Below are 25,721 nucleotides of genomic sequence, written 5' to 3' on the forward strand. Positions count from 1 at the left end.
AAAGAATAAGGGAGAATGGCTTTATTCATGAACTCCCTCACCTTGCCATCAGTTCATGCTTGGCTTTATTTTTTTTTTTCCTACCACAGAACAATTTATACTATGGACACAACAAGTTACTGCACAGGAAAAATGTTACACTAACCTAAAAATAAGCCCAGAATTGCCCTCAAGTGGAGAGTCCCAGCAGTGTAACTGCCAGATGTCAGGCTCAAGGCAGTTAAACTGTAGGAACTACTATATTTTCAGATTTTTAATTTGTGGTTCCAACACATATGGAGTTCTCTTCAACATACTGCAGAAGAAGACATTTGAAGAAAGTATAAAGTTATGAGTGGAGATTATTTGCATACTCTATTAAACTTATTTTGCAAGGACTTGATAATAGGATTTTATATATGAGAAGAAAATGTTTTTTAAATGAATATCAGAAATAGTGATTGTATAAAATAATTATTTCTGTCTTCTTGAATTGTGACCACACTGACTCTACAGTTGAGTGTTATTTAGTGTTGTCAGAAATAGCTCTTTCTCTTTCACTTACTACACTTTCAAGTGACATTTCAAATAAAACTTATTTGAGGAAAAATTCATCTGTAATAATGTGGGAGATATTTAAAGTGTCATTTAGTGACCCTTTTCTGCTAGAAAGAGCATACATGGGCAATCATCAATAAAATAATTCCTACAAATCTCACAGAAACATTTAAGAGTAATAAAATTTGATGAAATTATGTCTTTTATGAATAAATAACTCAATTTCCTTATATATTCTAGAATATAAGGAAAACAAATTTGACATCAAATTATTGTTTTAATTAGTTAAAAAGACAATGTTAAGTACTTTCAAAAGGTAATATTTACTGGACATATATATTACTTAAATGCAACCAATACACAATTTTAGACTCTAGAAATATGATAAAAGTTCTAGGTTCTGAAAGCTGTCTAAGATTGTTATTGAATATTTTTGAAAATTCTTATGCTTTTTATAATTAAGTATCTTAGAATAAATGATATATCTTTAATTCTGGTTATCTTGATTTTGTTTCTTAGACAATGAAACAATGACTGAAAATAAGCTAAATTTTGGGTTCTGCTGTAGCACAAAGAAACTCCGTCCATTAAAATAATCACAAGCTGTGAATATATGTCCAAGGCTGGCATTTTACTATACTCTAATGTGTCTGTTTGCACTACTTTTTTTTTTTTTAATGTCTGTTAGTCACCCCTAGCACCCCACTCCAGAACTCTTGCCTGTAAAATCCCATGGACAGAGGAGCCTGGTAGCCTGCAGTCCATGGGGTCAGAAACAGTCAGACACTACTGAGCGACTTCACTTTCATTTTTCACTTTCATGCGTTGGAAAAGGAAATAGCAACCCACTCCAGTGTTCTTGCCTGGAGAATCCCAGGGATGGGGGAGCCTGGTGTTCTGCCGTCTATGGGGTCACACAGAGTTGGATACGACTGAAGTGACTTAGCAGTAACAGCAGCAGTCACCCAGTCATGTCTGACTCTGTGACTCCGTGGACTGTAGTCCACAAGTCTCCTATGACCATGGAATTCTCCAGGCCAGAATACTGGAGTGGGTAGTCTATCCCTTCTCCAGGGGATCTTCCCAACCCAGGGATTGAACCCAGGTCTCCTGCATTGCAGGCAGATCCTTTACCATCTCAATCACTAGGGAAGCCCATCTGTTTGAACTATGAGGCCACCAATTTACAATGGATGTCTCTTAATCCACAGGGTAAGCTAATTTTAATATAATTATAAGGAGGTAGATTAGTTCTTTATTTTGGAAGACAAACACATAAAACATCATCTGGACTAATAAGAATTATCTTCTTCTCAGGTTTCAACAATGACAGGTAAGGTGTAAATAAGCCAAGAACTTTGGAAGAATCATATATAACTTTAACTTACCTACTTTTTCAGATTATTATTAAAAGACCATGTTGTGTCTTTTACTTCAGGAAAAAAGAAAGACAGTTAATATTTGAGGTAATGCTAAACTGAAATATGGCAAGTGTGGCTCTCCCTGACTTTGACATTGTCCAGCCAGTCTCAGAGGCAACTAGATTTCAAAAAGGCCTTGCACTGCCATGTGCCACTGCTGACTTCTAGGTTTTAAACTCAGATAAATTTAGTAGAGCAGACTGTTTTTTTTTTTTTTTTTCCATTTTAGTTCACATTACACATTGGGCTTGGGTGAGCAGTGATTTGATAATCAAATATTATAGCCTAAAACATAGACTTTAATCATTAGTTTTATTAAAGAATGATATCAGCCTACAAAATAATATTTAAATTAATTTGTGTTTCATCATAAATACTCCATACAGTTCACCTTATTTTCTGTTTTTGTTTTATTTTTAAATAAGTCAAGCAAGCAATCATTCACCATAAATTATCTTTTATAAGGCTTCCCTGGTGGTCCAGTGCTTAAGAGTTTGCCTGGCAATGCAAGGGGCCCTGGGTCAATCCCTAATCTGGGAGGATTCCACATGCCATGGAGCAACTCAGCCTCATAGAACTCGTGCTGAACAAAAAGAGAAGCCACTGTAATGAGAAGCCCACTTAGTGCAACAAAGATTAGCCCCACTCACGGCAACTAGAGAAAGCCCACATGCATCAACGATGACCCAGCATAGTCAAAAATAGCTAAATAAATGCATAAACATATATTTAAATATATTAAAAATGTCACATAAGTAATGAACAGAAAGGAAATATTTAAAAAAATTAATTTTCCTTTTTTTTTGGTAGACAAAAGGCTTGAAAAGTTTTCAAGGAGTGAAAATTCATCAGAGGAGTGAGCTTCTTGGAAAAATTAGCAACATAACCAATAAAGTATGATTCTCCCATTTTTTTAGTTCATTTTATTCATATGTCTGTTTATTCATTCTTTGACCAATATTTATTTACGTACCACATGTAAGGAAATTTTGGGGGTACTGAACACACAATGAATTATGCTATGGTAAACAGAAGAGATGCCCTTAAGAGGCAAATATGGCCTTACTCTTATAAGACATGGTGCTCTAAACTAGGAATGTTGATGCACACATCCCAGAAACTGACAAACATGTACTAATTATAGTGTTCTGGCAAGGCTGGATTGAAAGAAAACCAAATGACTGTCTTGGCTCACAAAACTAGTGGACTTCTTGGGAGTCAGGAAAATCTTATTAACATTTCCTGATTAAGAAGCAAAGGAGCTGAAAGAGAGGGCAGAAAGTAGTGATATTGGGGAAATAGATTCTTGTTACTAATCTATTAGCAAGCTTCCCTGCTGCTTGAATGTGAAGTGACTAGGGAATTTGGAGTTATAAATAAAAATTCACATATTTATTTAATAATATATACTGAAAATGATCATAAATCTGTTTTGGTTTCTGATAATATAGTAATGATCAATGATCTGTTTTTTTTTTTCATACAGCATATTAGTGGATAAGATTGATAGCCAATATAACAACTTTTAATGGACAAAGAAAAACTACAATATAAAATAAATACTATACAAAATTAATGGGATAAGAGAAACTAGCCAAAAGCAGAACATTAACTAAGGTGGCATCCTTCACAACTTTTATAAGACCTATGAACAGCAGACACTTTAGTCTCAAAACATATTTCCCAGATGACTTTGTTTTTTGAGTCCTAAATGAGATTAAGGTTTGGAGAAGCACATAAATCCCTAACAGATTTGAAAGGCAGATGTAAGACAGAGGCCACCTTCCTGCTGTGGCAATTGGCTACTGATTCTGACAGGCTCAAAATATTCAGTGGCTGGATGCCTAATCACCACCTTCATGATGGGAAGAAGCCATGACAGTGCCTAAGGCATCAGCAGCAGCAGCAGCAACATCATGGCCACCAACTTGTGGCAGTGGTAATTGATGTTAAATCAGTATTCACAGTTTTTTCAATTTCTGTTCCTCTCATTCTTCTGGAGTTTTTTTATGACCTCATTTCTTGTATTAAGTCTTCTTAAAAAGGCTAGAGACAATTTTATTTCAGTCAATAATTCTGAATGCTAGTAAGTAGTCAAGAAATGCTTGCCTTTCTATTTATCCCACCCTCCTCCAGCTCCTGACAACCACTTTTCTACCCTGTAAGTTTGACTTTTTAGAATTCTAAACATAAATGAAATCATCTAGTATCTGTCTCTGACTTCTTGCACTTTGTATAATATCCTTAAGATTCATCCAAGTTGTCACAAATGCTAATATTTCCTTTTTTCTTAAGGTTGAAAAATATTTGAATAATCTATGGGTATAAGACTCATTTGCCTATACTCTGATCTCAAGTATATTCTCCTATTATTCTTAGAAAAAACCTACAGTTTAACATTTTATGTCTAAGTCCAGGTTTAAAAAATAAGTAACTTTTGTATGCAATCTGAGATTTATATTGAGTACATATTTTTTACCTACAGATAATAAGTTGTTCCAAAACTGTTTATTGAAAAGATTCTCCTTCTTCCACTGAATTGTTTTAGTACCTGTGTGTGAAAATTTAATTGTTTATACTTGTGTGGATCTATTTTATAGTTCTCCACCCTGATCCATTTATCTACGAGTTTTTCTTTCTGCAAATACCACAATGCCTTGATTACTATAGCTTTTGTGTGTGTGTGTGTGTGTGTGTGTGCGTACGTACTCTGATTTTCCTAGTGTTGTCAGAGAGACTGCTGGGTGAATCATTGGAGTGATGATCCTACCTGTCATGATTTCTCTTGTAGGTAGAGGGACGGGAAATGTCAAGTCAGTGTTTCTTTTGTGCAGGGAATGTGAAGACATTTTGACATTGCTGTTCTTCCAGCCAAGGACTTCCCTGCCTTACCACCTTTCAGAGTTCTCATTCACTTGTCTTTTGTGTTATTTCACAGTTATTAGTTTTACTAAGCACCCTAATATGCCAGCATATTTGAAAAACTCAGCAGTGGCCACACGACTAGAAAAGATCAGTTTTCATTCCAAGATCAAAGAAAGGCAATGCTAAAGAATATTCAAACTAATGCACAATTGCACTCATGTCACATGCTGTCAAAGTAATGCTCAAAATTCTCCAAGATAGGATTCAACAGTATGTGAATGGAGAACTTCCACATGTTCAAGCTGGATTTAAAAAAGGCAGAGGAAACAGAGATCAAATTGCCAACATCCATTGGATCACAAAAAAGCAAGAGAATTCCAGAAAAACATCTGCTTCTGCTTTATTGACTAAGCTAAGGCCTTTGACTGTGTGTATCATAAAAACTGTGGAATATTCTTTCAGTTCAGTTCAGTTCAGTGCAGTCACTCAGTTGTGTCCAACTCTTTGTGACCCCATGAACTACAGCATATCAGGTCTCCCTGTCCATCACCAAATCCCAGAGTTGGTCCAGCCTCATGTCCATTGAGTTGGTGATGCCATCCAACCATCTCATCCTCCATCATCCCCTTCTCCTCCTGACCTTAATCTTTCCCAGCATCAGGGTCTTTTCCAATGAGTCAGCTCTTTACATCAGGTGGCCAAAGTATTGGAGTTTCAGCTTCAACATCAGTCCTTCCAATGAACACCCAGGACTAATCTCCTTTAGGATGGACTGGTTGGATCTCCTTGCAGTCCAAGGGACTCTTAGAGTCTTCTCCAACACCACAGTTCAAAAGCATCAATTCTTTGGTGCTTATCTTTCTTTATAGTCCAATTCTTTAAGAGATAGGAATTCCAGACCACATTACCTGGCTCTTGAGAAATCTGTATGTAGGTCAAGAAGCAACAGTTAGAACCAGACATAGAACAATGGACTGGTTCCCAATTGTTAAAGGAGTACATTAAGGCTGTATTTTGTCACCCTGACTATTTAACTTATATGCAGAGAACATCATACCAAATGTTGGGCTGGATGAAGCACAAACTGGAATCAAGATTGCCGGGAGAAATATCAATAACCTCAGATATTCAAATGACACCACCCTTATGGCAGAAAATGAAGAGGAACTAAAGAGCCTCGTGATGAAGGTGAAAGAGAGTGGAAAAGCTGGCTTAAAACTCAACATTCAAAAAATGAAGAACATGGCATCCAGACCCCACTTCATGGCAAATAGAAGGGGAAACAATGGAAATAGTGACAGAGTTAATTTTCTTGGGCTCCAAAATCACTGCAGATGGTAACTGCAGCCATGAAATTAAAAGTTGCTTGCTTCTTGGAAGAAAGGCTATGACAAACATAGACAGAGTGTTAAAAAGCAGAGAAAGGTCCGTAGTTTGCCAGCAAAGGTCCATCTAGTCAAAGCTATGGTTTTTCCAGTAGTCATGTGTGGATGTGAGTGTTGGACTATAAAGAAAGCAGAGCACCAAAGAACTGATGCTTTTGAAGTGTGGTGTTAGAAAAGACTATTGAGAGTTCCCTGGACAGCAAGGAGATCAAACTGGTCAATCCTAAAGGAAATCAGTCCTGGAAATTCATTTGAAGGACTGATGCTGACGCTGAAATTCCAATATTTTGACCATGTGATGCAAATAACTGACTCATTGGATGAGGCCCTAATGCTGGGAAAGATTGAAGACAGGAGAAAAGGGGGATGACAGAGGATGAGATTGTTGGATGGCATCACTGACTCGATGGACTTGAGTTTGAGCAAGCTCCAGGAGTTGATGAAGGACAGGGATGTCTGGCAGGTTGCATGTCATGGGGTCACAAAGAGCCAGACATGAGTGAGCCACTGAACTGAAGCACTCTATCCTATCCTGTCCATATAAGAAATAAACATACTTTTAAATATAACTATGAGTTAGTAGGGGGAGGCAGAGGATAAGATGGTTAGATAGCATCATCAACTCAATAAACATGAATTTGAGCAAATCTGGGAGATAGCGGAGGACATAGGAGCCTGGAGTGTTGCAATCCATGGCGTTACAAAGAGTGAGGCATGACTTAGTGACTGAACAACAACAATGAGTTCACTGAGTTGGCATAATAAATTTCTGTCTATCAATTATTTGTCTTTAGTCAACATTTGACATAAAAAAAATGATGATTGGAGCAACAAAAATATTGGAAGTAATTGTCATAAATAGTGCAGTACGCATACTTTGCTTTTGAGTATTTGAAAGATAGACTTTCCACAAAATACCAGATAACTGTAAAGCAATTATACTCTGATAAAGATTAATTTAAAAGAAGATGCAGAGTCTCATGATTTCTCTGGTGGTCCAGTGGTGAAGACTTTATGTTTCCATTGTAGGGAGTGTGAGTTTGATCCATGATTAGTGAACTAGGATCCAAACAAACAAAGAAAAAAATACCAGATATAGTTCCATTTGACAATTATTCCATTGACTATTATTTCACTCTCATCATTTACCTTCTCCTATATTTTTAAATTGAGCAATAAATATCTACTTTTAAATATAATGCCCTTGGTTTAGTATTACAATAAAAATTGTACTTAAAGTTTATTTTAGGATAATGACATTTAATTAATTTGTTTTATTTCCTACTATCTAAACTATGGCTATATCGATAACTTGGAATAACTGCACCTGTTAAAGTAAAGTCTAAATTTCAAATACTGGACTTATTTACCATGATAATGGAGCTCAGTAAACTACAACTTGGATGAGCAAAGAAAAATTTCTTTGGTCCTGTGATGATAAGTATTTTACAAACCTGCTGCTTTTAGATGAAACAAAAAGGTATTTCACAAACTGACTTAGATCAAATGAAACAAGATTGTAAAGTTCTTTTTTAAAAACACATTGTTTCAAGTTCATAACTGGAAGAATAATTAAGTTCTATTGACGGTGCAGACTTACAGATATGAAAATAAAAGTGGAAGTGAAAGTGTTAGTTGCTTAGTCATATTCAACTCTTTGTGACCCCGTGGATTGTAACCCACCAGGTTCCTCTTTCTTTGGATTTCTCCAGGCAAGAATATTGGAGGGGATTGCTGTTCCCTTCTACAGGGGACCTTCCTGACCCAGGGATTGAATCCCTGTCTCCTGCATTGCAGACAGCTTCTTTTCTACTCGAGCCACTAGGGAAGCCCAGATATGTAAATAGCCCTGCTTATTTAAGTTAGCTGTTACATTTTAAAGATGTTTAGTTAGTATATAAGGACTCTTAATTTATATGATTTGTGTCCTGACAGCTTCTTCCTATATAAGAGAGCTATGGTTACACAATTAGTCAAAAGTTCATCAAGAATAATAGGCAATGTTTGCAAACACCAGATATCTTGGAATTTACTAACCTAAAATGTTTTCTCAATATTTCTCTTTGAAATTTAACAGGAAGTGACAAAAATATGTACCTGTGAAAGTGTTCTCACTGAGAACAATTGATTCTGTAGTATTATTGTTTAGTTCATAAAATCTAAGGTCAATTCATTTAGCTTTATTAATTTCATTAATGCAAAATAATTTTTAAATTTAAACGACTTTTCCTTGGTAAAATGTTTTCTAAGAAACTATGTTGTTAATAAGACTGGTTATCATTTTATATTTAACTATGTATTTTTCTAGCTAAATTGTTTTTCTTCAGTGAATTTTACTAATTTATGCATTTCCCCTTGATGCAGTAATAATGACAAACTCAGCATTTATTATGTTCTTACATGTGTCTTATATACATCAGTGAACACATAGATTAGTCCAAATAATCACAAGTGTATTCAACTTGGCTACAACATTTCTGTGATTCAGTATGATTTGATAATATTGTCAGTTATTAGTAAACAACAACAAAGAGATCTTTTACACTGGGTTGTAACATTAGCATGAGAAAATAGAAAATAAACCAAATTAAAATGTGGCAATAAGCAGCATCTTTAAAGATCGTTTTAAACTCCCATAGCTTCAATGCAAAAGTAGAACATCATAAGGTCTTAGTAAGATTTAGAGTAATGTTATCAAACTGCATCAGTTCAGTTCAGTTCAGTCTCTCAGTCTGTCTGACTGTTCGCGACCCCATGAATCACAGCATACCAGGCCTCCCTGTCCAACACCAACACCTGGAGTTCACCTAAACTCATGTCCATCAAGTCAGTGATGCCATCCAGCCATCTCATCCTCGGTTGTCCCCTTCTCCTCCTGCCCCTAATCCCTTCCAGCGTCAGAGTCTTTTCCAATGAGTCAATCCCTAGCATGAGGTGGCGAAAGTACTGGAATTTCAGTTTTAGCATCATTCCTTCCAAAGAACACCCAGGGCTGATCTCCTTTAGAATGGACTGGTTGGATCTCCTTGCAGTCCAAGGAACTCTCAAGAGTCTTCTCCAACACCACAGTTCAAAAGCATCAATTCTTCGGCGCTCAACTTTCTTCACAGTCCAACTCTCGCATCCATACATGACCACAGGAAAAACCATAGCATTGACTAAATGGACCTTAGCCAACAAAGTAATGTCTCTGCTTTTGAATATGCTATCTAGGTTTGTCATAACTTTTCTTCCAAGGAGTAAGCGTCTTTAAATTTCATGGCTGCAGTCACCATCTGCAGTGATTTTGGAGCCCCAAAAGATAAAGAAATCTGACACTGCATGCTGCTGCTGCTAAGTCGCTTCAGTCGTGTCCGACTCTGTGCGACCCCATAGACAGCAGCCCACCAGGTTCCCCTCTCCCTGGGATTCTCCAGGCAAGAACACTGGAGTGGGTTGCCATTTCCTTCTCCAACGCATGAAAGTGAAAAGTGAAAGTGAAGTTGCTCAGTCGTGTCTGACTAGTAGTGACCCCATGGACTACAGCCCACCAGGGTCCTCAATCCATGGGATTTTCCAGGCAAGAGTACTTGAGTGAGTTGCCATTGCCTTCTTCCTGACACTGCATAGGATCACTTAAAAAAAATGCCTCATCATTTTTGCTAGACATATGAGTAATCCCAAGATACCAAAGGTTAAATATATACCTGAAAGGATATAAGCTTTGTGCTATACTCAGATGCTGAATGTGAAGGAGCCCAGGATGTCTATGCAAGCAATAACTACTGTACAATGTGGACATGAGTTTGAGCAAACTCTGGGAAATGCTGAAAGACATGGATGTCTGGTGTGCATGGGATTGCAAAGAGTCAAACACTACTTAGTGACTGAACAGCAACTGTAAAATAGGTAATCAGAGCTCCCTTGAAGAATTTATCTCTATCTTTCTTATGTAAAAGATTCGCAAAATGAAAAAAATACTCTTGGCATTGAGAAAACAAAATATTCATACTCAGATTAATAAGAAAAATTGTGTTAACATGGCAAGCCAATATATGTATTTCTTTTTGCATATCTTAAGGAGGAGATGTATCAAATTACCTATGGCAAATCATATCATTTTTCTTAAATATGGTATGGCCATATTATTCACAAATTATTTTATTTGTCCCCAGAATTGCCTGATTTGGTAATTACTATCTAAAGTTTGTTTTGTTTGTTTGTTTGTAGTTTTTTTGTTTCTTTTTTACTAGAAATAAGGACCAGAATATGGGCCATAATCCCTGTGTTTGGATCCCAGCCCTAATACCATCTATTTGAATTTAGGTAAGGTGTTAACTCCTGTACCTTAGGTTTCTCATATACAAAGAATGATAAAAAGTATTTAATTCATAAGGTAGCTATAAGAACTAAAGGAATAAGTTCATATAAAGTACTTAGAAGAGTGACTGACATTGTAAGAGGTAAATAACTATTTTTACTATTATGTTTTTAGGACATTATATAATAAACATAGCTCTCAGTTACTGTGTTGAGAAGAGTAAATAAAAGTGCTGGTATATCAAGCGTTTACAATCCATTTAGGGAATAGTCTTAAAGGCTGCTACTTATGAAAAGCAAAACTAAAAATTTCAAAGTGAACTACTCTACAAATTGATTTATTAGAAAATGTCCTTAATGCTCCCACGTCATATATAACTTAAATTGTATCAAACTGCACTTGTTTGTGGGCTCTAATACATTTGGCTAGATCTGCACACACTAAAAAAGAACTGTAGTGAAGTTGATTGAACTGTATGAAGACATACATCCAATGACACAGATATTCTTACATTTCTAACTTGTAATTAATAGAAGCCAGTACACTATTTATTTGCTGGGCATGTGCCTCAGCAGATTTTTTAATTACGTATTTTCTAAAGTGTACATTCTACCTCCCTAGCTAGAATTTAATACTCAAGAGCCAAGGAGGGAGAAAAAGTTGAAACCCATGCTAGCAATAGGAAACCAGGAATAGGAAGTCAGGAAAAGTGCACGTCTTCCCTTAAGGCACTGAGATTCCTCTCCCACACTCAGAGACAGCATGTGGCCCTGGAGCACCTACAAAAGACCTTCCACTACAATGAGCAAATCCAGCTCTTGTAGCGCTTTTGTTTACTGCTGATCTTGAGAATCCCCTCCCCAACCAAGAGATGCAGGGAAACAGTAGTGTTAGAACAGGCAGGCAAGAAAGGTCCAGCTACAATGAGTGCCCAGTCCAGGAAATCCCTTTGTCTCCATAAACCCAATAGTCATTTTCTCTCAATTAGAGGTACCAGGCAAGCAGGCAGTATCAGGAAGCTTGATCTGGTCACTGGTACACAACCTAGGGCATAGTTTTTATCCCTGCTCAAAGCAGGAGAGATCATGCTACAACTGGTAACAGATCTGGGAAGAGCTCTTAAGCCCGCTGGGCTGGTGACACCTTTTCCTCACTAGACATACCAAGCAGCCTTGCCTGAGAAGCAAAATTCATCTTGGGAAACAGTTCTAGCAAGAAACAATAGGAGGTCCACTAGTAAGAGGTAAGCCAAGCAGATGAAAATAGCACTACAGAGACCCCGATAATTAGGTTTAATTGGAATCACCATTCACAAATGTAGACTTAGACCTGGATGATAATCCTAAACAAGTTGATTGCTTGCTGAATAAGTTGTTTAAATAAAGCCAACAGTTTTCAACAGTCTCCTAACTTAATACCCAAGATGTCTAAGATGTTTATTAAGAAGTGGCTATAAAAAAAAAAAAAAGTCAGGAAAATCACAAATGAATTGAGTAAAAATATTCAACTGAATTTAATGGCAAGATAAGTAAGATTTTGGAAATATCTGACAAGAATTTTAAAGCAGTCATCCTTAAAATGCTTCAATAAGTAATTTCAAATGATCTTCAAACAAAAAGTATAAAACCTAAGCAAAGAAATGGATGAAAGGAAAAGAATGAAATTTTTTAAAAAATCACAGAACTGATTTTTTTTTAAATAAAAAAATCACAGAAAAATAAAATAAGAAACTTGCTCATTGGGCTCAATAATAAAATGGAGAAAATAGAGGATAAAATCAATGAGCTCAAAGGCAGGGCAAAAAGGTTGATTTTAAAAACAAAACAAAATAAGATAAATTTAAAAAGCCTGACGACCTTTGCTGTTATTTAGTTGCTAAGTCATGTCCAGCTCTTTTGCAACCCCATGGACTGTAGCCCTCTAGGCTCCTCTGTCCATAGGATTTCCTGAGCAAGAATACTCGAGTGGGTTGCCATTTCCTTCTCCAGGGAATGTTCTTCATCCAGGGATTGAACCCATGTCTCCTACATTGGCAGGTGGATTCTTTATCACTGAGCAACCTGGGAAGCCAACCTTAGGAGGAAATTTCTGGGAATCTAGAGATTCCCAAACAGTTCTTAGAATTAACACCCAAAGCATGATATATGTAAAAATATGAGATATACCGCATCCAACATTAACAACTTTCCTCTTCAGCAAGATCATGTAAATATGAGAACAATATGAACAACAGATTGGGATAAAATGTATGCAAACCACATATCAAACAAAAAACAAGTATCTAGAATATATTTTAAAATTCTCAAATATCACCAATAAAAAGATCAAGCAGTCCACAAGCAGACAGAGCAAAAGACATAAACAGATACTTAACCAATGAGGTTGTACATTTTTATATCTTTTAAACTTTTATAAGTATATAAAAAGATAGCATCACTAGCCATTAGGGGAATATAAATTAAAACTACCATCAAGTATGACTATATATCCTATTGTGAAATGAAAATATCTCCTGCCATATCAATAAAGAAGAAATGTCACAGCCATCAGTTATTTCTGGCCTCCAAATGTGAATGAACTCTCTCAAAATTGAGATCCAGAACATGCCACGCTCACCCAGGCTGATTGCTGAGGAACTGGGGGAGTGGTGAAGAGGGGGCACGGAAATGCAAGGAGCAGCTCTCTGACACATCTGCCACTCCTTAAGGAGAACAAGGAAATAGGATTTGGCCCCAGATAGCTCAGGCACAAATTAAAGTAATGAATTCAGTGAGCCCAGAGGCTTACATCTTCCCATACATAGAATGCTAAATTCCTTAACTAGATATCTGATCTTGGATGTTCTTACTAACTGCTCCCTTTGTTGCAAACTTGTGTGCAGTCTGAATTCCTCTGCTTAGAAGAGTTTTCTGAGTTACTAAGATGATGTCTCCTGGCTCAGAGCAAAATAGCTCTCTACTTTCAGGTTGTGACTAATTTTTAGTTGACACTATCATAGTTAAAATTAAAAAAAGAATAAAGAAAATAAGGATGTGGAGAAAATGGAATATTCATACACTACAGATGGGGGATGCAAAAAGTGGGCTGTAGACTACCAGGATCCTCTGTCCATGGAATTTTCCAGGCATGAATGTTAGAGTGGGTTGCCATTTCCTACTCCAGGGGATCCTCCCAAGCCAGGGATAGAACCTCTGTCTCGCATCTCCTGCATTGGCATGCAGATTCTTTACCACGGCACCACCTGGGAAGCCCAAACATACCTTTTGGCGGGATACAACTCAAGCCACAAACTCTATCTACCTATCTGTCATTGATGCATTCATGCATTGAACTACTTATCTCACTCCCTATCTGTCTTCACCTAATCTACCTAATATTACAGTTGAAATTTTTTTTTTAAAAAAAAGAGTGTCTCAGGGACATATATTAGCATGTTTATTAAAATTGGAAAACAAGGACAGATATTTTCTTACCATGAATCTGATATGAATGTTTCATTTTGCAAAGAGAATTGGCTTTTCAATTAAGATTAGTATGGTCTTGTACTGGTGGCTCAGATGGTAAAGTATCCGCCTGCGATGCAAGAGACCTGGGCTCAATCCCTGGGTCTGGAAGATCCCCTAGAGAAGGGAATAGCAACACACTCCAGTATTCTTGCCTGGAAAATCCAATGAACAGAAAAGCCAGATGGGCTACAGTCCATAGGGTTGCAGAGTCAGACATGACTAAGCAACCAACACACTGTAAGTTTCAATTAGTTTAAATGTGTTGATAAAATATCTTTAAAGCATATTAGGAAAAAAAAAGCATATTAGAAGATAAAAATGTTCTATTGTGTCTTTGATTGTTGTTATTTTATTCTGAAAAAACTGCCGTCTACATTCCTTCCATCTGTATTCGAAATCTATGCTGTTTAGACACTATATATCTCATTTTACTTCTCTTTATGTTTATTTACTTATCCTGATTCTTAGGATCTTTAAAGGAACTATTGCCATCATAACATTTTTATGTTTGCCACAGAAAGCATTTTTTTTTTCTTTTTGCTTTTGATCTGTATCTTCAGGGCCTCTATCTTTTTTCCAATGGTTGCAAAATTATTTATGAGATCCATACTTGTATTTTTATATTCATATTCCTTCAAATAAGAGTAGATCAGTTCAGTGCCTGCCCTCCCACACACAGTTTTGTTGGTCAGTGTTTGAGGAATTCTTTAATATCTTCTCTGCCCTCCAATCCTTTTTCTGTCTAATTATGTTTGAAATCATGTTCTTTATGTTCATATATGTTAGTATGGCATAGGGTCTTCCCTGGTGGCTCAGACAGTAAAGAATCTGCTTGCAATGCAGGAGACCTGGATTCAATGTCTGGATTGAGAAGATCCCCTGGGAAGGGAATGGGTATCCAGTCCAGTATTCTTACCTAGAGAATTCCATGGACAGAGGAGCCTCGTGGATTACAGTCCACTGGATCACAGAGTCAGACATGACTGAGAAACCAACACACACAGTATAGTATACATGTTATACCATAAATGTTATACACAGAAACTAAATTTCTGTGTCTGAAAGTCATTCAGTATGTTGGGCAGAGACACACTGGATCAGGCTCTTCTCAAGCTCTGGTTGTTCTGGAATCAGGTGCATCTGACAACTCTCTGCTCACTGCAGTTTAATATATAACATATTCACTCAGACACAGGTTTATGTTCTTGCAAATTTCAATCCTCAAAAAATTTCTTTTCTTACACAAACTATGAATTTTTATATTAAATGCACTAAGACCTATTCTCTCCTGTTAGAAGAGAGAAAACATCTTTCCTAACATGTTTTCACCTAGACTGTATCTAAAGAGGTATAAAGAGAGATTTCTTGGGAAGACTTACTGACTTTTATGCTAATCATGATTTGACATCTGATTTTCTGATCATTGTTATGCCACCCTTCCCCACTTAGGGGAGCTAGTGGCAAGAATTGAACAAGGCTGCCCTTATTTTGATTTAGAGGACAGAGTACAGGTAAATCAGCCATACAAAAGCACTAATGAGGCAATCAGTGGGCATTATTTTAGATAATTCTCTGAAAAGAAAATTTAAAAAATAAGAACATTATCAACAGTTGTCTACAGAATGAAGATGTTTTCAGAGACTACTGGTTTGCTACAACATAAATATACTTGTGATTTTTTAAATTTAATCTCGTTTCAGAAAAGTCCTAAAGCTGTGGGCCAAAAAATCACTTATATTTTTAAATATAAAAGTAAAGTAAAAAATTCAGTCAAAATTGAATATAAATATACAGAGAAAATGAGGACAGAGTGCATGAGAATACAACTTTGCAGGTCAGAAGAAAGAGTCAGCATATTTAACAGGCCAAATTAAAACAAAGAGTTAAATAATTTCATGAGAAAACTAAACCTATTTTTTGGATATTTTTTTTTTCTAATATCGATTTCTAGATGTTTCAAGTGTGACATTTTTAGAAAGGATACCGGGTGACATAATATACACTTGTCACAAGTCCATCTTTAAACAGGTGCAGTAAGAGATTGTGTATGGTTGTTTCTTGTCATACCCTGAAACAGAAATCAAGGGAGCAGCATTAAAATAAACTTTTGGAAAGGGTATTCTGGAAAGTGTAAACATTATTGTCTGAGAACTTGTAATAGATGTAGTCGGTAACCCAAGAACAGCACAAAATATTTACATAAAAATAGTACAAATCAGTGATTTCTTGCCTTATTCCCACTGGTTAGATCAACATAGCAATTTTCTATTGATACATTGGCCTTATTTTGACCACCTGAGATATTGGGGAAGGCATTTATACATTACATTTTAAGTGATTACATACTCAGATTGCCTAGGATGGTTCCTGAATTAAGCCTGCAACCTCAGCATAGTTAATAGCCCTCTTTTATTTTTAAAAGTGCCTAGATTTGGATGATGAATTATTTTGCTCCGCTTTTGATAGGTTTGTGATGCAGTCTTCTGTGTCTTAACCATCATGTCATTACATTTTCAATCTGATCATTGCTGTGCGACACAATTTTCTTGTTCCTATTCACTTTTACTATCAAACCTGATTTTTGTAATTACTACTTCATAAATTGATATAAAAGGTGATTAACAGAATGCACAGTATCCTTGCTTGGAGAATCCTACAAACAGAGAAGCCTGGCAGGCTACAGTACATGGGGTCACAAGTCGAACACAACTTAGTGACTAAACCACCACAAACTCTGTGGGGCAGTCAACTGCCAGCGTTCAGATTTTTCCTTTATTTCCTATTAGCTGCATACCTCAACAAGCTACTCCCCTCTGTGACTTGATTTCAGTTCAATTCAGTCGATCACTCATGTCTGACTCTTTGCGACCCCATGAATCGCAGCACACCAGGCCTCCCTGTCCATCACCAACACCTGGAGTTCACCTAAACTCATGTCCATCGAGTCAGTGATGCCATCCAGCCATCTCATCCTTGGTTGTCCCCTTCTCCTACTGCCCTCAAGCCCTCCCAGCATCAGAGTCTTTTCCAAAGAGTCAACTCTTTGCATGAGGTGGCCAAAGTATTGGAGTTTCAGCTTCAGCATCAGTTCTTCCAATGAAAACCCATGACTGATTTCCTTTAAGATGGACTGGTTGGAGCTCCTTGCAGTCCAAGGGACTCTCAAGAGTCTTCTCCAACACCACACTTCAAAAGCATCAATTCTTTGGTACTCAGCTTTCTTCACAGTCCAACTCTCACATCCATACATGACCACAGGAAAAACCATAGCCTTGACTAGACGAACTTTGTTGGCAAAGTAATGTCTCTGCTTTTTAATCTTCTATCTAGGTTGGTCACAACTTTCCTTCCAAGGAGTAAGCATCTTTTAGTTTCATGGCTGCAATCACCATCTGCAGTGATTTTGGAGCCCAAAAATATAAAGTCTGACACTGTTTCCACTGTTTCCCCATCTATTTCCCATGAAATGACGAGACCAGATGCCATTATCTTCATTTTCTGAATGTTGAGCTTTAAGCCAACTTTTTCATTCTCCTCTTTCACTTTCATCAAGAGGCTTTTTAGTTCCTCTTCACTTTCTGCCATACAGGTGGTGTCATCTGCATATCTTAGTCACCTATAAAATGGTGAGGACAATAATATCTATTGTAACTGTGCAGAGTGGAAAAACACTGGGAAGCTGGAACTTAATGAGCATGTCACCAGGTGAGTTTTTCAGCCTTGGCTGTACCCAATCTCTCTTTTTATGTCAAACAGTCTGAATCATTTTCCAGGTTTGGGATTTCTTGAAACATTTCCTTGTTTATAACCTTTCTTTCCACTGTCCTCTCCTGTCACTTCTTAAACCTGTGGCCCAAACTTGCTCTTTCCCACAACTCAGGGGAGCCTCCCTCATGAAATTAATTTTCCTGAGCTACTCAAGAGTCAAGAAAATCCTAAACTGCATGTTGTTAAAAAAAAGAGATATTTTACTGTTCTTCACACCTGTGCTAAGTTTCATGGGAAGTTGCAGTTTTAAAGAGGAATTAACATGCTAACATACAGAAAAATGAAGCAAAAATATCAAGTGATAATCTGAATCAGTATAACAAAAGGGATAAAGAGGGAGGTTATTGGAAACCAATGTCTAAATAACTGCAATACAGTTTAAACTTGACCCACAAAATATGGGGTCTTCAGCCACTAAGATGTATACCGATTTTTGTAAGCGGATAAGGCTGAAGCTGTTCACATTCTGCCAGTTGATGCTTGCATTGTACATCAAAGAGCTGATGAAGTCTAGGACTAAACCCACTCCAGTGTTCTTGCCTGGAGAACCCCAGGGACAGGGGAGCCTGGTGGGCTGCCGTCTATGGGGTTGAACAGAGTTGGACACGACTGAAGCAACTTAGCTGCAGCAGGACTAAAGGTACTAGTTCTGTTTATGTATAAAAATACAAGGAAAGGGCCAGCTAAAAATTGTAGTTCTTTGACCTCTAAGCTGTCTAGTTTAGTGCATTTCCTAACTGCTTATTCTTTTAATAATAATGCCATTATTTTTTAAAAACACATTTAAAAATGAAAACTGCCTACAGGGAATATTTATAATATAAATAATAAACAAGGGGTAATAACTGTGATAAAATATATTTTGTAAACAAATTACACATATATTTGCTTAGAAAAAACTTGAAGGGAAAAAAATGAAATAAAAGACAATAGATGAGCAAAGTCAAGAAAATTTTGTAAACCATGGTAAGAACAAAGAACAAGTAAAGTTTATTCAGATACATGGCTAAATTCATATTGTGTATGTGTCCTGTCTGGGAATGGCTAACACATGAAGAGGGGTCTCTAGTGCCAGTTTGCCAAGGGACAAATACTGGCAGAGGCAGATGTAACAAGACTAGTTAAAATGAAGATGTAACCCAGCTGGGCAGAAAAAAAAACCAACAAACTTGTGTGTGTGTGTTACCTGCAAAATACTGAAATATTCTTTCTGTATATGACGAGCTATGAGAATTTCAAACCCTTTTTTTTCAAAGGAGTTTGCACATCCAAGAAAGTAGATGATGCTTGAGGTGACCTTGCTATTGAAAGAGGTGAATAGCCTACAGCAACAACAGGATCTCAACACTGAAGTTTAAATCTCTCATTGCAATCCTCTAAGCATTTAACCCAGTAAACTGTTACATTTGTCAATTAGACAGAAATAGCTCATTCAATATGGCATAGGATAAAAAAGTAAAGAAAGTGAAAAGAAGCAAATACAATAGAAGGTTTACATATTTGTCACTGCTTAGTTATAGTAGTCCAAACTGGCACAAAAATGCAAGTTATAATATTAAAACCCCTGATGTTTTCAGATGCAGACTATTTAGAGTAATTTTATCCATCTTTCCGGGTCTAAAAACTGGATGGTAGCTCTTAATTTATGTTAGTAAAACTGAAAAACTCCATTTAAATGTCACATTTAATTTTTTTCTCTAAGGTATGGTATTAAAATGATTCTGAAGCTTGTCTACTATTAGCAGTGAATATAATTACAATATTGCTCATAAATTAGTCATGTATTGAGTGTTTAATATTTGCAAAGCAATATGCTAAATGCATTAAGAAGTGTACTAAATGCAGTATGCAGTATATTTAGTTGAATACTAGGAAAGCTAAGCAAGATTGGTAATACTGTCACTATTTTGTGGAGTATAAAGCAGGCTTAAAGAGATCAGTTCAGTTCAGTTCAGTTAAGCAACTCAGTCGTGTCCGACTCTTTGCAACACTATGGACTGTAGCAAGCCAGCCTTCCTTGTCCATCAGCAACTCCAGGAGCTTACTCAAACTCACGTCCATTGAGTCAGTGATGCCATCCAACCATCTAATCCTCTGTCATTCCCTTCTCCTGCCTTCAATTTTTCCTAGCATCAGGGTCTTTTCCAGTGAGTCAGTTCTTTGCACCAGGTGGCCAAAGTGTTGGAGTTTTAGCTTCAGCATCAGTCCTTTCAATGAAGATTCAGGACTGATTTCCTTTAGTATAGACTGGTTGGATCTCCTTGCAATCCAAGGGACTCTCAAGAATCTTCTCCAACACCACAGTTCAAAAGCATCAGTGCTTCAGTGCTCAGCTTTCTCTATAGTTCAACTCTCACATCCATACATGACTATTATTTAAAGGTGCATAGATTGTTAGGAAGTAGCACTCTGTTTGAATCTAACAACAGAGTAAAAAATAAAATCCACCATACTAATATTACAGACACTGAAAGTAAACCAACCAGAACCTCACTTAAACCTTTCCTGACACAAACATATGTTGCATTAAAATACAATTACATTATAGTATTGTGTCCACTGTCCTAAAGATAGCTGGGTGGTAGAAAAAGTGAACCAGTTTCCAATATTGTAAAGATTAAATTACAAAATAAGTAATGCATATACACACTACAATCATGTATCATTTTGGATTTTAACTTCTATAAATTTATCTATAGGATCATTGCTGAGACAAAGAGTGAGGGAGACAGATTTGCGTGAGGATACACACAAGAAAAGCAAAGTATAGGAAGAGTAATAAATAAAATAACTTTTATTTTTCTTATTCTTTATTATTCTGAAAAGTTTGTTTAAAATGATAATGATTTGATGATTATAACTTTACAGTTTATGAATAAATAATTAGTGATAGCAATGTTACAAAGGATGAGAGGGTATAAAAGTAATAATTTATTATTCTATGGTATTTGCACTAGCTTGTGGAATGGCATAAAATTACTGTAAAGTCAGCCTTGTATTACTGGAAAGCCAACCTGACTTAGTTGTAAAGAATATTGCAAGTTCTATGACGGGGATTCAGGATTGGGAACACATGTACACCCATGGCGGATTCATGTTGCTGTATGGCAAAACCAATAGAATATTGTAAAGTAAAAAAAAATAATAATAATACCAATAATAAATTTTTTTTAAGTGGAAAGATTAAGATAACTCATATACTAAACAAGGAGAGAAAAATGAAATCATATAAAATTCTCAATTAGAAACACTGAACATTTAATACAAAATAGAAAATAAAATGAAAATGCCAGAAATGAAAAGTATCACTAGTATTGAGTTTTAATAATACACTAATAGGAGAAGAAAAAAAAAAATGTGAGCTTGAAAACAAGTCAATGAAAATTATTTGTTCTGAATCATAGTGAAAAATAACATGTATTAATAAATATAGCAAAACACTTGAAGTCATTCAGGACAAAATTTTCTAAAGACATTGAAGGGCATAGAGGATTCCTTGGCTATCCAGTGGTTAGGACTCCCTGTTTTCACTGCCTAGGGCTGAGTTTGATTTATCATCAGAGAACTAAGATACCACAAGCTGTGCAGCATGGCCAAATAAATAAAAAAAAAGAAAAAGAACAAAGATAATGAAGGGCATAAATCCAGAGACGCAACAAATTCTATGAACCCCAAGAAGGATGCATGAGTGCATGCTTAGTCACTAAGTCGCATACCACTCTTTGTGACTTTATAGACTGTAGCCCACCAAGCTCCTCTGTCCATGGGATTTTTCAGGCAAGAATACTAGAGTGGAATGCCATTTACTCCTCCAGGGCATCTTTCCAACCCAGGGGTGAAACCCCTGTCTCCTGTGTCTTCTGTATTGGCAGGTGGATTTTTTTTTTTTCTTTAACCACTGAACTACCTGGGAAGCTCCCTCAAGAAGGATAAAAACAGATAAACACGAATATTTCTTGGGAATAGCAAAATTCCTAAGAACCAAAAAACAAAACAAAACAAAAACCCTAAATTGGAAAAATGAATTTGTTAAACTTCTGTTTCTCATGCTCAGATTTTTAATGAAATAGCATTGAACAGAAAATTTATTTGGAAAGACATAACAGTTTCTCCCAGCCGACGTCCCTGACCTCGGGTGCGGGATGGCTCCTCCGGGCGCCGCCCTTGACCTCAGACTCGGGGTAGCTCCTCTCGGCCGTTCCTGTGCCTTCACAGCCTGACACTCTCGGCCGCTGCCCTTGACCTCGGACGTGGGGTGACTCCTCTTGGCCATCGCCCTTTGGGGATGGGGTTCTCCTGGCTTCTGCCCCTGACCTCAGACATGGGGTAGCTCCTCTCAGCTGCGCTTAGTGTGCCGGTTGCAGCCACCTGAGCTTAATGTACCTATGATTATACAGTGGAAGTGAGACATAGATTTAAGGGCCTAGATCTGATAGAGAGCTTGATGAATTATGGAATGAGCATCGTGACATTGCACAGGAGACAGGGATCAAGACCATACCCATGGAAAAGAAATGAAAAAAGGCAAAATGGCTGTCTGGGAAGGCCTTACAAATAGCTGTGAAAAGAACAGAAGAGAAAAGCAAAGGAGAAAAGGAAAGATATGAGCATCTGAATGCAGAGTTCCAAAGAATAGCAAGAAGGGATAAGAAAGCCTTCTTCAGTGATCAATGCAAAGAAATAGAGGAAAAGAACAGAATGGGAAAGACTAGAGATCTCTTCAAGAAAATTAGAGATACCAAGGGAACATTTCATGCAAAGATGGGCTCAATAAAGGACAGAAATGGTATGGATCTAACAGAAGCAGAAGATATTAAGAAGAGGTGGCAAGAATACATAGAAAAACTGTACAAAAAAGGTCTTCATGACCCGGATAATAACGATGGTGTGATCACTGATCTAGAGCCAGACATCCTGGAATGTGAAGTCAAGTGGGCCTTAGAAAACATCACTACGAACAAAGCTAGTAGAGGTGATGGAATTCCAGTTGAGCTATTTCAAATCCTGAAAGATGATGCTGTGAAAGTGCTGCACTCAATATGCCAACAAATTTGGAAAACTCAGCAGTAGCCACAGAAATGAAAAAGCTCAGTTTTCATTACAATTCCAAAGAAAGGCAATGCAAAAGAATGCTCAAACTACCACACATTGCACTCATCTCACATGCTAATAAAGTAATGCTCAAAATTCTTCAAGTCAGGCTTCAGCAATACATGAACTGTGAACTTCCAGATGTTCAAGCTGGTTATAGAAAAGGCAGAGGAACCAGAGATCAAATTGCCAACATCTGCTGGATCATGGAAAAAGCAAGAGAGTTCCAGAAAAACATCTCTTTCTGCTTTATTGACTATGCCAAAGCCTTTGACTGTGTGGATCACAATAAAGTGTGGAGAATTCTGAAAGAGATGGGAATACCAGACCACTTAACCTGCCTCTTGAGAAATCTGTATGCAGGTCAGAAAGCAACAGTTAGAACTGGACATGGAACAACACACTGGTTCCAAATAGGAAAAGGAGTACGTCAAGGCTGTATATCGTAACCCTATTATTTAACTTTTATGCAGCGTACATCATGAGAAACGCTGGACTGGAAGAAACACAAGTTGGAATCAAGATTGCCGGGAGAAATATCAATGACCTCAGATATGCAGATGACACCACCCTTATGGCAGAAAGTGAAGAGGAGCTAAAAAGCCTCTTGATGAAAGTGAAAGAGGAGAGCAAAAACGTTGGCTTAAAGCTCAACATTCAGAAAAAGAACATCATGGCATCCGGTCCCATCACTTCATGGGAAAAAGATGGGGAAACAGTGGAAACAGTGTCAGACTTTATTTTTGGGGGCTCCAAAATCACTGCAGATGGTGACTGCAGCCATAAAATTAAAAGATGCTTACTCTTTGGAAGAAAAGTTATGACCAACCTAGATAGTATATTCAAAAGCAGAGACATTACTTTGCCGACTAAGGTCTATCTAGTCAAGGCTATGGTTTTTCCTGTGGTCATTTATGGATGTGAGAGTTGGACTGTGAAGAAGGCTGAGCACTGAAGAATTGATGTTTTTGAACTGTGGTTTTGGAGAAGACTCTTGAGAGTCCCTTGGACTGCTAGGAGATCCAACCAGTCCATTCTGAAGGAGATCAACCCTGGGATTTCTTTGGAAGGAATAATGCTGAAGCTGAAACTCCAGTACTTTGGCCACCTCACACGAAGGGTTGACTCTTTGGGAAAGACTCTGATGCTGGGAGGCATTGGGGGCAGTAGGAGAAAGGGACGATCGAGGATGAGATGGCTGGATGGCATCACGGACTCGATGGATATGAGTCTGAGTGAACTCTGGGAGATGGTGATGAACAGGGAGGCCTGGCGTGCTGCGATTCATGGGGTCGCAAAGAGTTGGACACTACTGAGCGACTGAAATGAACTGAACTGAACTGAACTGACTAGACGGACCTTATTGGCAAAGTAATGTCTCTGCTTTTGAATATGCTATCTAGGTTGGTCATAACTTTTCTTCCAAAGAGTAAGCATCTTTTAATTTCATGGCTGCAGTCACCATCTGCAGTGATTTTGGAGCCCAGAAAAATAAAGTCTGACATTGTTTCCACTGTTTCCTCATCTATTTCCCATGAAGTGATGGGACCGGATGCCATGATCTTCGTTTTCTGAATGTTGAGCTTTAAGCCAACTTTTTCATTCTCCTCTTTCACTTTCATCAAAGGCTTTTTAGCTCCTTTTCGCTTTCTGCCATAAGGGTGGTGTACTCTGCATATCTGAGGTTATTGATATTTCTCCCGGCAATCTTGATTCCAGCTTGTGTTTCTTCCAGTTGAGCGTTTTCATGATGTTCTCTGCGTATAAGTTAAATAAGCAGGGTGACAATATACAGCCTTGACATACTCCTTTTCCTATTTGGAACCAGTCTGTTGTTCCATGTCCAGTTCTAACTGTTGCTTTCTGACCTGCATACAGATTTCCCAAGAGACAGTTTAGGTGGTCTGGTATTCCGATCTCTTTCAGAATTTTCCAGTTTATTATGATCCACACAGTCATAGACTTTGGCATAGTCAATAAAGCAGAAAGAGATGTTTTTCTGGAACTCTCCTGCTTTTTCCATGATCCAGTGGATGTTGGCGACTTGATCTCTGGTTGCTCTGCCTTTTCTAAAACCAGCTTGAACATCAGGAAGTTCACGGTTCATATATTGCTGAAGCCCGGCTTGGAGAATTTTGAGCATTACTTAACTAGCATGTGAGATGAATGCAATCGTGCAGTAGTTTGAGCATTCTTTTGCAGTGCCTGTCTTTGGGATTGGAATGAAAACTGACCTTTTCCAGTCCTGTGGCCACTGCTCAGTTTTCCAAATTTGTTGGCATATTGAGTGCAGCACTTTCACAGCATCATCTTTCAGGATTTGAAATAGCTCAACTGGAATTCCATCACCTCCACTAGCTTTGTTTTTAGAGATGCTTTTAAGACCCACTTGACTTCACATTCCATTATGTCTGGCTCTAGATGAGTGATCACACCATCGTGATAATCTGGATCGTGAAGGTCTTTTTCGTACAGTTCTTGTGTGTATTCTTGCCACCTCTTCTTAATATCTTCTGCTTCTGTTAGGTCCATTCCATTTCTGTCCTTTTTTGAGCCCTCTTTGCATGAAATATTCTCTTGGCATCTCTAATTTTCTTGAAGAGATCTCTAGTCTTTCCCATTCTGTTCTTTTCCTCTATTTCTTTGCATTGATCGCTGAAGACGGCTTTCTTATCTCTTCTTACTATTCTCTCAAACTCTGCATTCAGATGCTTATATCTTTCCCTTTCTCCTTTGCTTTTCTCCTCTCTTCTTTTCACAGCTATTTGTAAGGTCTCCCCAGATAGCCATTTTTCTTTTTTGCATTTCTTTTACATGGGAAAGTTCTTGATCCCTGTCTCCTGTACAC

This window comes from Capra hircus, chromosome 2, assembly GCF_001704415.2.
Source record: "Capra hircus breed San Clemente chromosome 2, ASM170441v1, whole genome shotgun sequence".
Taxonomy (NCBI): domain Eukaryota; kingdom Metazoa; phylum Chordata; class Mammalia; order Artiodactyla; family Bovidae; genus Capra; species Capra hircus.